At 35.1% G+C, this 15,287-nt stretch overlaps 1 protein-coding gene across 3 annotated transcripts in view; it reads right to left on the reverse strand.

Moving 5' to 3' along the window:
- The window catches only part of LOC113965072 (cadherin-19-like), a 116,976-nt gene that overhangs the window by 61,681 nt on the left and 40,008 nt on the right, over positions 1-15,287 (reverse strand). The window contains exon 1 of one of the 3 annotated variants that reach the window (XM_027677918.1): positions 3,042-3,165. The exons of the other annotated variants lie outside the window; for them this stretch is intronic. The gene's annotated coding sequence lies outside the window, so the exon portion shown is untranslated. Of the gene's footprint in view, positions 1-3,041; positions 3,166-15,287 lie in introns of those variants that run through there. 3 annotated transcript variants of the gene reach the window in all.

The following is a 15,287-nucleotide window of genomic DNA, read 5'->3' on the forward strand; positions in this document are numbered from 1 at the left end:
TGTTAATATAATAGCAACATATAATATTGCCTAATACACTTGTAAAAACATTCTTAAACAGAAAAATTTCAAGCAAAATAAAACTTCAAGAACTTTAATTTTCTATTTTATTTAACATTGTCTAAATCATCTCTAAAATACTGAAAAGAGTTTATTCCACAGATATATTGTATCCTGGCTAGGTTTTAATCACAATCAATACTTAAAGACTGTGCTGAGTCACTTAATTTAGTTATTCTTTTGTTATTTACTTTTTATAATTTACTCTAGTAGGATGAGTTTTTGTTTCCAGTGTGTCATAATTCCATGTAAAAAGTAAAAAAAAAAAAAGAGGACAATATTAAGTGACATCTTACACTTCTTCTACTGTTTAGGTAACAACTTTAAGGTTGCAACAATGGTCTCTCAAAAATTATAAAAATATATATAAGGCCAATGAAAAAAAGAGTTTACCCTCCACAGATTTAGCATTGCATCAGAATATATAAGATAGTCTCGGTAATCTTATTTCAGGTATTATCATATTTTTAGTTCCAGTACTATATTTGCAGATACAAAGTCTGAGGTTTTACTTTCTTTTTTCCTACCTTTTTCCTAATTGAATATCCTTTTTCCTTAATTTTGTTGTCTCAAAAGTAGTTTGCTATAACAGTTAGGTCAGGTGGTCTGGGAATTCTAATTTAATGCCATCTTCCATTGACAAGGTCTTCACTATATTTGTGTCCCTGATAGAAAGCCTGGGAGTAATGTTCTTTTGGAAACATTGTTAACAGTTACATCTTGTCAGCAGGAGAAGATGCAATTTCTTTTATGCTACAGGCAATGAACATGTGGAGGAGACCTTGATATGGGTATCCAAAGCACAATTATGTTCCCAGGTCTGTCTCGTGTGGTCTAGTTGAGATTGCCCCATCTGCATCAACTTCCTCTGCAATGGATGCGTACCTTGTCCACTTAGCAGGGTCTGGAATGAATCCAGGATAACCAGGATAGCAGAGGCTACCATGCACACTCTCTGGCCCTTTGAATCATTCATTTTCAGAAACAAATATTTTGTTAGGTAAAGAAGATTGGAAGGAGAGATAAGAAAGACATTGCGTTACATCTCTCTCCCTTTACCATCAAAGGGGCTGGAACATAGTTGAAATAGAAAAAAAATTTAGGGACTATGGTGGAACCTATTCTGTGACTTACAAAGTAAAAGAATAATAATGGTTTTCACCTACAAAGAAACTAATATTTTAATTCAGTATTATCTATTGTATTGTTAGATCTATCGGCAAAATTATTTCTTTTAAATTAAAGTGATATAAGAAATAGCCAAATCTTTTTGATTAAGTTAAACAGGCAGTTTCCAAATATATTTATAGTGAATGTGATGCAAAGACTACATAATGAAAATTTCACCCAAAAGAATTATAAAGTATAAAGCAAATAAACCAAAGGCTAATGATGAGAAACAACAGGTAGCTTAAACTATGGGAATCATTAAAATCTGCCTGTATAATATATCAAATATTGCTTTCTTATTTTAATACCAAATTGTGCTAATATTGTCTGAAATTTACTTCATGTTGGTAATTATAAAACATTCTGACACAGAGAAGTATATTGAGTTCATTTTTGGAGACATTATACATTTTTGCAGTTTTGAATGTAAAGTGCACATTAACATTTCATAAATTACCTTAGACCAGGCAAAAATAGTTACATTTTGGTTCTAAAAATGTATGGCTTTCCATAATATACTTGTGACTTTGTTCTTTAATTTTAAGCTACTTTTCTTAGAGTATTTTGTGAGCAAGTCTCTCTTTCATCCTCTCTCCATTACCTAAAAAATAATTCCAAGAATGGATTTCCATTTTCTGCTAGCTCTTAACCAATGCATTTTTTACTCTGTAAAAATGCAGAAAGTCTGAACTCCAGACACAGCCCTATATTCATTTTATGTAAGTGCTTGCTTTAACACTTCTAACAGAAAAATGCTGAACATTGAAATTTATCATTATAACTCCTAAAATTGAATCCATAGATCAATTTTTGCACCTTAGTACAAATTTATCCAGGTATAAAATAAAAGTGGTTTATCTGGACTGCTTTTGCAGCCACAACTGATTCTAAATAACAATATATTTAAAAAAATTATATAATCCTAAAGCCATGTAATTCCCAACAATTTCATACAAAAATAATTTGTAGAAATGAACAAGCTGACAGATATTCCGCATTTTAATAATAAATCAACTGCTATTAAATATCTCTGGGCTATGTTCTACTGTCTGTTTCTTGGCTACAGTCTATTTGAAGAGTTTGAACATGAAAAATAAATTCTAGCTATACCTCCTAATAGAAGGGTTATGAAATAAACATGCAATGCAAACAGTTTGCTAGTATATATACTGCACTGCTGTTTGAAAATCTTATTTATTAACAAATTACCATGTTACATTCCAGATCTGACAAAAGTAGAGGTACACATTTTTTTTGTGGTCTGAAAGACTGTAGTTGCTATGTGTAGGATTATAAAGAAAAAAGGAAAAAGAAATGTCAATTGAAACAAGACAAAAGAAGATATTATTACTGCTACATTAAGAAGAAGAGTATCAAGGCAGGAAGTATTTCCTTTAAAACACGAGAGTTTTCCCTCTTCTTGATGTCACCCTCAGAAGTTGTAAACACATTTTAGTGACGATCACTTGCATGAGTGTAGCTGAAGCAATCACAAGCACTTTTGTCAGAGGTGGTGGGCTTGGAAAAAGACTGATAATCAACATGAAAATTTTAATGTGCAAATTGAACACAAAACAGGCTTAGTAAGTGTTTCCTCTGGCAAATCCTACTTAGGAAGTTGGAATTCCACAGATATAGAAGTTAGACTGCGGACTCCGAGGAAACAACAAAAGCAGATTTCTCTTTCTAGAGGTTTTGAGTGTTTCTGGGTTTGTCTTTGCCTTTTGTGGTTTTTGCACTGGAGACACCCAGATAAAAGTTTTAAATTTGATTTTAGAAGATAATAAAGAAAAAATATATGGATATCTTACCTGTGTAACTTCAGGGCCTTCTAGGTATAAAGAAGTAGGTATTGCAAAAGTTGAATGAAAAGTGATGCAGAGAAGTAAGAAGTTCTGTTTTACTTCACAGATCCTCAGAAAGCTTTAAGAGTTACAGCTTCCTGCCAGTATAAGTCAATTCTGCCTTTACTTTTGAAAACTCACAGTATGACACTGCTTACTGCATGCTATTTTGGGTACCCTGAGTAAAACTATGAACACAGGCACTTTTGTGCAAAACATCATAAGGCCTCTCTGATGTTCATTCAGAGTTCAGAATTAAAATGCAGAAGGCTCTAGCAAGAAAAATACAAGCTGATTTTCTTTTTCCTAGTGGAAAAAATAAAGTACTCCTTGGCAAGTAACCAGGGTGGTGGGAAGGTAATTCATTTTGTGTGAGAGCATTTTGCAAGTGAAAGGGATATGCCCTCTGTTTGGAGATTAGTCAGGGAAACAAGTGGTCAATTTAGAGTAGTCACAAAAGTTAGTCAAAGAAGAGGGTTTCTACAGTCTGGTTTTTGCCCTCCAGCCATTTTTCCCCCCAAAATAATTTAGTTTCAAGAATCATAAAATCTTCAAGCTAAGAAAAAAAACACATGCCCAAAATTATGGTTTATCTCCTTACGTATTTTTAGGGACATTAAATAAATCCTTTTCTTTTCTTACAACTGTCTACAAAAGTTATCTTTTGTCTACTAGACAGTTTTGGGGTTTTATAGTCAAATGAAAACTATAATAAAAACAATATAATACTCAAAAAAAAGGTTATAATTTTTCATAGAAATTAAGTTTCATCTTAAGTCAATTTAGGAAATGTTGGGCAATAATTCAAGCATTCATTGTCATTTTATAAAAATATGAGGATGTTTGGGGAAAAACAAGAACTGTGTATTACAGTAACACTTCAGTAATTATTACAGAAAACATATTTATGGTGAGCTAATTTAGAGCTTAGTGCTACATCAGTTATAGCTCCAGGCCAAGAAGATTTCTGAGGAGTCCTAAATGGAGAAAAAAAAAGTGACATTTTATCAGACATAATATATCTTGTTAATGATAAAACTAAAACAAGCTGCAAGCAACCCCTCTCAAGAAAAGTTATTTCTTCCTCTTTCCTGTTCCTCATCCAGTCTTGGAAAATTTAGCAACTGTTTCTATGTGGAAATCGAAAAATCTTGTCTGTACTTTTGTCATATATTTTTAACCTTTTTTTTTTAAAAAATTTGTTTTTCTGGAAAGGAAAGAAAATAAATTGATCAGCCCTGCAAATCTTACTCAGATGTTCAGGAATTCCATGGCCAGAACACAAGAGCTGGCAAATGAGGAAATGTGATTCTTTGCCATACGTAGTACTATGAGACAACACAACTAGACTATGTTGCCAAGTCAGAGAACAAGAGTAGAGCAGAACATATTCTGCAAAGAGAACAGTTCTGATTGATGCAGATGTGAGCTCTGGTACCTTGGTTAACACTGAATCACTGTTTACTGTATTTACATCCAGACGTCAAGGTCAAATCAGCTGGTTCTAAATAAATACAACCCCTCTAATATTACAGACTTTAAAATTTGAATTGTGTGGGCTTGAAGTAACACAGGAAAACTGTTCACCTATCATGTCCATCTTGACAGAGTCAGAAAGATTTATACTCCATAGAAAATACTGCATATATTATGTGAGCAACCGGATTTTTGTAAGATTATTCAGAATCATTTGTCAGTCTTTTGAGGATGATCTCCTGATAACTTCTTGAGGAAGTTACTCATCCTAACCACTTCAGTATAAGTAATAGAGTTTCTGTATCAGGCTGGAAATGAATACACAATTTATGAAATTATGCACAGTTAATAGTTTTTTTCTCAAATCAAAGCAAGCATAATAATATTATGCAGCTTCAGGTTCTTTGATAAGCCTGTGTTCTTACTAAATGTTATTTAATTATTTCTGAAATTAGTTATCAAAAACAAACTGCCAAAGATTTATTTCTGCTCTTACCTGAAGCACTTTTTGTCTGTGTTAGGCTAAACGTGATTTCTTTTTCTAAAACTTGATGTTGGATTTGAGTAAGGAATTAACATGAACTAAGATCACATTTTCGTACCTTCTTTTTATATCTAACTTTTTATCATGCTTGGGGTTTTTTGTTTGTTTGTTTGTTTTTAGAAACAGGAATGTTTGGTGAGAGCTGTTATTTAGTACTTTTGGTTCATGATCTGACGAGCTCTGCACAGGGTGAGGTATAACTGATATAAAAAAGAAAAATGTGAGGAGGAGAAGGGGGCCTAAGATTGTGGAAACTGAAGAAGTGTAATTGGAATTCTGTGATATGTTACTATTTACCACCTGGAAAAACTTTTTACCAACTCTGCTTGTCACTGATTTTCTATCGATATAGAACAGATGATGTTTCATTCACCAAGGCAGATTAAATAGATATAGGCGTAAGAAAAGTGAAAAAGCCATTGCTGACAGTTGGAAAAGAGGATACGCTCTTTTACTGGGAATACTGAGTATTGTCACAGGATGTAATCTAAGATGTGCCATCTGAAGCAAACATTAATGAACAGTAGGAAGCAAAGAAAAATGGAAGTTTCTCAGAATTCTTGTTAAAGAACTGATGAGGGGAACTGGTCAGAATAATGGCCAGATTTTTTAACAAGGTGAGGATAGTATGCAGCTATAAGGAAAAAAAAAGAAACTAGTTGTATAGTCTGCACCTTAAAAAAAGCAATCAAATAAGAAGGCTAATTTATGAAATTATGAGAAAACATTTCTCAACTCAGAAGAAAACACATACTTATTCCCAGTACAGTGTTCTAATGTGATAAACAGTCTCTGCTTCTCTTTGTCTAGGTTTCTACTAATGACAAGGAGGCTTTGGATATTAACACTGAAAGGAAAATAGTTAGGACTATCACATACCAAGGAAAATGTTACCCTGCCAGCTCTTTCCTGATCTTACAGACTGTGGTGTTTCCTTCAGAGAGGGACCTCAGGGATATGGGAGCATGCAGCAGCTACAGGCACCTTGACTGCTGTCCTAGCTTCCCTCCAAGGTGTGTTAAGAGCTTAACATCATCTCGCTTTGCAGGGGAGACCCACTGCTTGCTGACAGCAGAATTAATGGCAAAATCAACATTACTAGGCAATTCATTTCTGAGTGAACAGGTGAGAAGCTCTACTCATCCTCTGAGCAAAACCTTACTGGAGATTTGGAAGAGTTGAGTGAACATTTTTTTAACTAAAAAAATAAGCCAGTTTTTATTATAGACACTGGGGACTGAGAGAGAAAATTTGTAACCCTAGTTAAACTGTTTGGAGTATTTTCTTTCGCTTTCTCTATTGTGATTAAAAATAGGAATTCTATTCATCCAAAAGCTATAGCTTAAATTAGGTGTTTGCTTGGAAGTAAGAGCATGATAATAAATTTGAAATTAAAATGTCTATATAATTTAAAACTTGGTTACTGATGAGCCAATTATAACATGATATTTATTAACGTCTCTTAAAGTTAAATTTCTGTTCAGAGATAGTGACCTCTCATATTTTATGGATATATACTTGCTATGATGACTTGAAGAAATTCCTAAGAATTCAGTAGACTTAACTATCTTTTTTTCCTTTTCTTTTAAGAAAAATTTATTCCATTTTCCAGAAACTGAATAAAAAATAAAGATGTGAAGCCCCAGGGAACTGTTTGGGTTTTTTTGGTTCGATTTTTTTAATAAAAAATACTGTAATCCCCCCCCCCCCAAACTCCAAATATTTAAAGGAATCATTTTGCTTCCATAGGATTTCACTATCTTGAGCTCATTCAGTGGGATTACAGGTAAACAGTTTTCCCCTTAATCACTTTCAATCATGAGAGGAATTCAAAATATAGACAGATTCTTTAGGAAGAGCAATATGTTTTCTTGGAAAACCAAAAGGGGAGACAAAAAACCCCAGATAAACAGCAACAACAAAATTACAAACCCCAAAAATCAATGTTTTGTTTCTTCTTATTTCATTTATTTATTGTTAGCTATTCTTCTACTCTGTTCATGGGCTGCATTTACCCAAAGCAGGGGTTTAAAAGAAAGTTCAGTGATGGAATTTCAGAGGAAGGATTTCCCTTAAAAAACACAGGGAATAAATTAAAAAAAAACTTGATCATCTTTTTCTTTGAAGGTATTTGTCTCTGAAAGGGAAAAACAAATTAATAAATTGCATGTATATCAGCTTGCAGAGAATAAGAAGCCATGGTTTTATCAGCATATAAAGGTGATTACTTTAAAAAGAAAGTTCTAAAAAACTTCATATTTTGGAAAAATTTAAGTTAGTCAAACATCTGTGAGTTTTATGGCAAGCTGCTATATAAGATTAACATATATAAAGACTTATCAAGTAAGTCCTTTCCTCTGTTTTGCACAGGATTACATTGCTCTGGTAGACTAGAATTGGAGGGAAAAGGAAGTATTCATCCCTTTATCTGGTCTCTGAATACAACACAGGTTAGGATTTTTTACATTTTTATAAATCATTGACATGAAATATGGGAATAGTAAAGTTTTATTATTTGGTTATTTTTGTTTTATATATGGTACCAACTTAGCTTATTACCTTTGCTAATATATCATGGAGAAAATAAGATAGGTTATTCAAATATTGATCTGATATCAGAGTAAGCTAAACTTACTCAGTGAAGTACAGGAAGGTGGGGGGAGAGGGATAGAACCTGAGGTTTCAAGAGCAATGATTCTCTCAAATCATGGCTCTTTGTTTGGAATTTGCATTTGGAATTTGCATCAAGCTAAGCACAATTACTTCAGGTTAGGTAAGAAGCCAGCACATCACTGCTAGAAGGTGAAGGTGTGATGAAAATAGAAGTAGTGGAGCATCAAAAATAATAATGAGACCATTCCTAAAATCTTTATCTCTGGAGACTCAATACTGAATTTGGGGGATTTGTTCTGTTTGTTTTGTATTGGTTTTTTATTGTTGGGATCTTTGCCATTTCTAAACGGACTTTTTAATGACAGCTTTTCCCAGAGATAGTCTTACCTATAACCACTTAAAGGAGGTACAGCTCCAAGAGGAGCCAAGTGGAACCAAGAGAGCAAAGAGAAGTGGGACTTGGAGGGCTGCAGAGACTGAAAAACAATAACTTTTTTTTTCATTCCTAAGCAGTCTCTCGTCACTATACAAAATAAATAAACTATAGTGAATCAAAGAATTAAAAAAAAATAATAACTTTCTGATTCTTCTTTAATAATACCACAACTAGAATTCCATTCCCACTAAAATATCTTACAAATCATGGCTTGTGGAAGAGAAGGCAGAACTACATGAGTCACTATAAATACAAAAATGCATAGATTAGTCTACAATACTAGTGAGAATTTTTTCATGGAATTATCTAGAATTAGCTTAAAAATCTCACTGTCTTTTTATTTTTTTTAATAATATTTAATGATAATCTTGTACATTTTTTTGCTTCCTATGTTATAACTTCTATTTTTTTCCAGAGGGGAAAGGGTTTTAATGAATATAATTACTCAAGTGTGTACTTAGAGGCATGTGTGAAAATTCTGTGGAAATGATGTATAACCATGCATTAAAAGAAATTTAATATCACACAGTAATCAAAGATTCTTTCCAAAGATATTTCCTTTTGTTCCTTTTCCCTTTCCTTTTCTTTTCTCAGTGAACACTGTTAAGATAGAATACATTCTGTTTGGAAAATAAAATGCAGACACCTGTTTGTCTTTTTTTCCCCTTGTTCATATTCCCATCACAAGATACAATCAATAAAAACATATTCAGAGCAGGAAAATCTTCAAGATGATCCCCTGAAGGAATGGAGTACTCTTATTCTTTTACTATCAAACACTGTTTAGATATACATGGAATGAAATTGGGGATGTCATCTCATCTCTGTCTTTAGCCTAAGGTTTCCTGCTGATGATTAAATCCTGAGATCCTGAATTGGGCTGATATCTGTAAGTAACTAGTTCATATTCTCCCACCTGACTCCTGCAGAGAGACAGTGACTGCTATGAGATACAGATCATATGTAGTGCAAGTCAGAGTTCCGTCATGAATTACAAAATACATTGAAGAATTCAAGAAAAATATTTCTTTCCATTTGTCTACATAACCCTCACACACTTTTTCACATACATGATCAGTTGGCTACAAATGTTAGAGACCAATTCTACTTCTATGGTAAGTAGCAATGTAAGTTTTAGCATATCCATTTACATGTAGAAAAAAAGTATGGAGGTAGAAGAAATATTAGAAATGTTAAATGCAAGTTTATGAAGACAAAATCTATAGCTGTGCCTGATCAGCCCAGTATTCTGCTGCATTAAAATCTCTTAGTTTAAAAAGAAGTGTAGTTGGTACAGGGATTATATGGCCCAGTCAGCCTAATTTGGACAAGACATTTATGCAGACATTTCAGTGGCAGAAAAATATCCCTGTTGGATTAGTTCAACAAAACTAAATGAAATATTCCAATTTCAGAAATGTCAATGTGTTTTTTTGTTTTGGTTTTGTTTTTGCTTTTTAACTAATCCTTATGACATTTCCATTCCAAAAAATGAATTAAATCAAATAGAACAAAATAAAATGAAGGATTCCCATCTGGAGAATTTCATAATGTCAACATTTCATCCCATGTCCCACCAGCAAAGCCTAAGTGATAGCTTGGAAGACAATTGTGATAAGTTAAAAAGCAATTTTTTTTTTAATAAATGGTTGATAAAAAGATTGCATACAATGAAGTACCCTCACTCTATGCTCCATGGACCAACCTATATATCTACATTGTTTTGATTTCTACGTAGGGGATAGAGAAAATCAGTAAGGTAATTTTTTGGAGCTCTCTGATTTTTTAGAATGAAAAAATTAGGCTTTTGTGTTATAACCTGAGAAAAAGCTTTTAAGGCAGTAAAAATTAAATGAGAAGAACCTTACTTTGTTGGGCACCAATACCACACCCTTTTTTTTTTTTAAAGAATTTTCTACTTTTTTTTTTTCTATTTCAGAGGCAAAAGCAGTTTGTTTGTTTTTTTTTACATTGAGGTTCAGAGATAGACTCTTGAGACAACTGAATGTAATACAGAGTTTACTGGACACAACAATTTAACCTCAATTGTGATTAAAAAGACATTTGTACTAACTTGTTTTCTTTTGTTTTTACTTACAGGAATGTGTGATCGGAGTGCCTGCATCATCTACCCTGGTGGTGGGCTGATGCCTCCATCCAAATGGAGCTGTTGAAGGGAGAGTCTGCAGTGCAGACATCAGACTACAGCAAGAGCCAAGATCTTTCTCCTGGGGCAGGGACAGGCAGCAAGGAGGAGTAATGGCTTTAAGAAGGGGTAATGTCTTTAAACTGAAAGAGGGTAGACTTAGATTAAATATTAGGATTTAATTATTTACTGCAAATGTGGTGAGACTGCAACAAACTGCCCAGAGCAACTGTGGATAACCCATCCCTGGAAGTGTTCAAGACCAGGTTGAACAGGGCTCTGAGCAACCTGGTTTAGTGAAAGGTTTCCCTGCCTGTGTCAGGGGAGTTGGAAATAGATGACCCTTAAGTCCCTTCCAACCCAACACATTCCATAGAGTCATATTCTATTCTATGATTCTATTCTATGATTCTATGATCATTAAACATCAAAGACAGAACAGGCAGTGCTGATTAACTACTGCTTGTAAAATACTTCTATCTGATCTATGAGTGGGATGGGCAAATGCAAACTTTTGTAACTTCATTGTCTGCTGTATAGAATATGCCAATTAGACCAGCTGAAGCCTCTGACACGAATGCTACAGCATGACTAACAGCATGGAAGCGCATTGACCTCTAAGAGTCAGAGTCAGTGGCAACCCACAAACAAGACCGTGTGTGATAAAATCTGAGGAGAAAATTCAGCCTAGCTATTCAGATATTTTACAGCAAGCTGAAAATATTCACAGAGGCTCTTACTTTTAAAATCATCATCACTTTATATGTTTTACTCTTTGGTACCAAAATAATAAGAACTTAATATGGAATTAATTTTTATGAATTTGTATTGTTAGTCTTCACCCATTGGAGAGAGAAAAATGGATATATATATGTAGTTGATAGTGGTATGCCAAAAGGACAGTTAAAATGTAACCAAACTATAAAATAGAGATGCTAAGCTTTTTATTTTTTGGAATGGCATTATTTTTGCAAAACAGGATAGAATAAACAGAAAAGGTGTGAAATGATGCGGAAGTGATCTTGTGAGTGACAATTTCACGCTATTTAGGAAACCTTCTGCCAGCTATTGGAGAATAAAAAAGAGTCAAAGGAAAAAAATATTGAAAGAGAGAGAGAGAGGGAAACAGTCAGATCTCCTCTCCACAGTTATGCAGAAATCTGGCTGAAATTAAATATGTGTAGATGCCATAAGTAGGCTGGGGAAAGAGGGTAGGAAAAGAATGGCTAATCTAAATTAAAATATCTATATATCTTTCCAAGAATAAAGCAGATGGAGAAACTGTGACTGGATTGGGTTGGACACTAGCCAGATGGAGGCCCAGTTATTCTAGCAGCCAGAAGAAAGGGGAGAGCAACTTATAAGAAGCACAGCAAGGTCCCAGACAGATGAAGATGTGAGTAGCCCAGGAGCAAGGTCAGCCCTGCCTTGGGTGCTGGCCAGCTCACCCGCAGCAAGATGGAGAACAGCTTTTGCAGCAGTCAGGCTACTGCCTTCACCACAGCCAATCCACCTCCTGCCTAAATGGCAAGGCTGTGGGGTTTCACAGAGGGAAGAATATTAATAGGAGAAGGAACTATCGTTGTCACTGGATGACTCTACTCCATAGAGTGTTTAGGGATTCAGGAAGCTAAATCTAGCAAAGATGCAACAGGGCACTTGAATTCTGTTATTTGGTACAAAACACTGAAGATCTACTTTCTATTTTTTATCTTGTCCAGATTACTTGCCTTCTAAAATGCGGAAGAAGTACAATAATATTTATTCAAATTTCCCTGAGTTTTCAAGATCACCAGTAATACTTATTTTAGACCCAGTCTCAAATTTGACTTTTCCTTAGAGAACTTACAAGTAGCATTCATATTATTATTGCTATTAGACTAATTAAGATGTTTGATCTTTATTTCATGTGGAAAAAGAATGAAACATTTTTCAGTGTTCACTTAAGAAAATAACTCTGGCATAACTTTCCTTAGTATAGTGCTGTAATTTATTTTTGTTATTGTTCCTTTAATTTCAACATGACAAATTAAAATCATATTTAAATCGCAGCCCTAAAATAGTAGATTTGACCATTAGGAAAATGTTTTCTCTGTATCATGTTTTTTTTATACCATACCTCTATCCAGATGCAGATTGGAAATCTGAAACTTTGCACCATAAAACTGTGCAAAAATGCGTGTGATAGAGGAAAACTGAGTTAGAAGTCTAGAAATTATAATCCATGGATAATATATATGCAGTTTCTTTCATAGGTACAAGTATACTAAAAGTACCAAAAGACAGTGTTTATCTGCCTGATTGTACTTCTGATCTTATGTCATTGTATGTAATCTCATAAAATTGATCTACTTTACGATAAAATGACACACACTGGGGTAAGGAGTAGTATAGCTCTTTATCTTATCTCTCATCTTTCAGTGATGACTGTTATATGTACTGGAAAGCTAATTATTCCCTGGCAGCCAGGGACCCTATATGCTGTGGAGGATTCTCTAGTGATGGAGGTTACCTGATCAGAGTATGGAAGGTCCCTGAAACCGGTATGAAGAGGAATATCAGTGCTAAATTTAATAAACAGTGTACTCATAGATATAAAGTTCTGTACCACATTATATAGACGTGCCAATTTGATTTCTTCCACCGTTGGTATCTCCATTTTACCATCTCTATAGAATTGTAGTTTCTTAATGAAGTAAATTCTTAAATCCAAATAATACTTCAGGTCTTTACTACCATCAGTCTGGACTGTATTAGTAATGAAGAAAGTAGCAATTTCAAGATTTACAGCTTGTTAGTTTAAACTATGTTACAGAAAACAAAATGAAATAGCATATGCCATTGGGAATTCTGTATTACAAGAATACTCCAGGCCTGACCTGTAGAGAATAATTTCTGCATAGTCTCTCACATGGTTCTATATTAATTAAAAAAACAAAAACAAAACAAAACCAAAAAAAGCACAACAAAAAACTACTATGCTGGAGTCTACAAAGACAATCAGATTGTCAGATTTCCATTGTCAGTGACCTATTGTCTGACTTTAGAATAATTAGTCAGTTGGTGATTCTATAAATGGGCTGCATCTTCTTAGGACCATCTCTTTCAAGAAAGCAAGGTCAACCTTCAAGCTTGGTAGAATGATGACATTGCTTGTAATGGGCTACAGATTGTGTGTTGAGGAAAAAAGACATGCTCTAGGATTTACCATGCTTTGTCTGGATTCATCTCTGAAGATCTTTTTTTAGGTTGTTTAATCATAAAAGAAGTTGACCAATGATCAGTTTAATAATTATCTGATTTTTTTCTTATTTTAGCTTTTTAAAACTGTGTAACTATGTATACGCATGCATTTGTGTTTATAGTTATATGTGTTTTGGTAGCTGCTTGATATTCATATGCTGCAGCTGTGTTTCATGTAGAATGATCTGTCTATGACCCTGGAGTGAAATGCTGCGGAGAGGAGAGAAGACACAGGATAAATGCAGAGGCCTTAAAATTCTGGACATGGTGTGGTACCAGAGATGATATATCACTGTTTATGAGAAGAATGTAACCTGTTAACCCAGGTAAACATGTAAAACATGTCATACATGCTGCATTTAGAAGTGACATGATCCTGAAGAGCAGTGAAGAAAGGCCAAGGTACTACAAATGAAAAGAAAATGGCCTCAGGCAGGGAGGGAGAAGATGTCTAAAGTTAGCTACTTCCAGTGAAGGGCTACAGATGGTGAGGATCCAATGTACAATTTCCCTCAAACCACATTGAAGGTACTGACCTCAGAACACAACAGGACACTAGAGAGGGTGAACACTTCACCAAAAAAAAAGGGGAGCATACTAGGAAATTTGAATTTATTAATTTTAATTATCTATATTTTGAACTACAACTTATTAATGTGGTAATTGTGGCAATATTAGTTATTATTTCATTTGACTCTTGAGACTTTAACTGGAATACAAACATCTTGATTTTTAAGATAATATCTTGGTTGCTTATAATAATATTTGGGATCAATTAATTCAGAGGAATATAAGCAAACTATTCTGCAAATTAGATGCATCAAACTGGTGGCAAAAGTGTGCATGTACAACGGTGTTTTGGAATTTGAGATTCTTTGTTCATTCAATGAGTTAATGTTTGCTCTATAGCATGAAGTTTTGGGGATTTTCAACCAAAAAAAGTAAATGTTTATGAGTAATTATTTATATGACTGTAGTGGTTTGAACCAGGTTTTCCCCCTGAAACTAAGAAAGTGGTAACCCCCAGGGGGTGGTGACCCTTGGGGCTTGACCCAATCAGTGCTCCTGCAAAATATAAACATATCTCTGGAGACCGGAAGAGAAGCAGTGGTACTGGTTGTGAGAAGAAGGGTGGCCATGTTGTAGAAGCCACGAAGCAGGGGCTCAGGGCCCCTGGGGGCTTTGCCCCCCCCCAGCCCCCGGTTGGGGGGCTGCAGGGACTCGGAATGATGTTGAAGCTGGGCTGAGTGCCTGCGGCTAGGAGCTGGGGGAGTTTTCTCCCCTGTAAGCAGAAGTGGGAGACGCTGGGAGCAGCGACGGAGCAGCAGCAGAACAGCAGTGTCCGAAGAGCAGTGGCAAAGAGCCAACTGATAAGAACCAAGAGAAGCAGCAGATGCCGGTATGCAACTGAAGCAGACAGAGAGCTGTCTGAGGAAACGAAAAGAGCCAGCAGCAGAAAGCAGGACAAGAGACCCGAGCCAGCAGCAGGAAGAGAGTTTCGGAGGGTAAGAACTGGACAAACCAAAACCCCCAAACTCGCTAGAGACCCCTCTGAGAAAGAGGAGGGGGTGGTGGACTGAGTGGAGTCCTAAAGTGCAGTATGCACTACAGAGAGGAGCTAAGAAGCTCCGGCCTCCTGAGAGCTCAGCCAGGATGGCCAAAGGAATGTGTGTGGAGGGGGTGACCTTGGGCTTCCCCCCCCCCCTCCTTGCTGCAGCTTCAGAGAAGCTGGCATCCATCTTTGAAGCAGAGCAC

Source organism: Neopelma chrysocephalum, unplaced genomic scaffold (assembly GCF_003984885.1).
Source record: "Neopelma chrysocephalum unplaced genomic scaffold, ASM398488v2 Primary Assembly neopelma1_22b, whole genome shotgun sequence".
Lineage (NCBI taxonomy): Eukaryota > Metazoa > Chordata > Aves > Passeriformes > Pipridae > Neopelma > Neopelma chrysocephalum.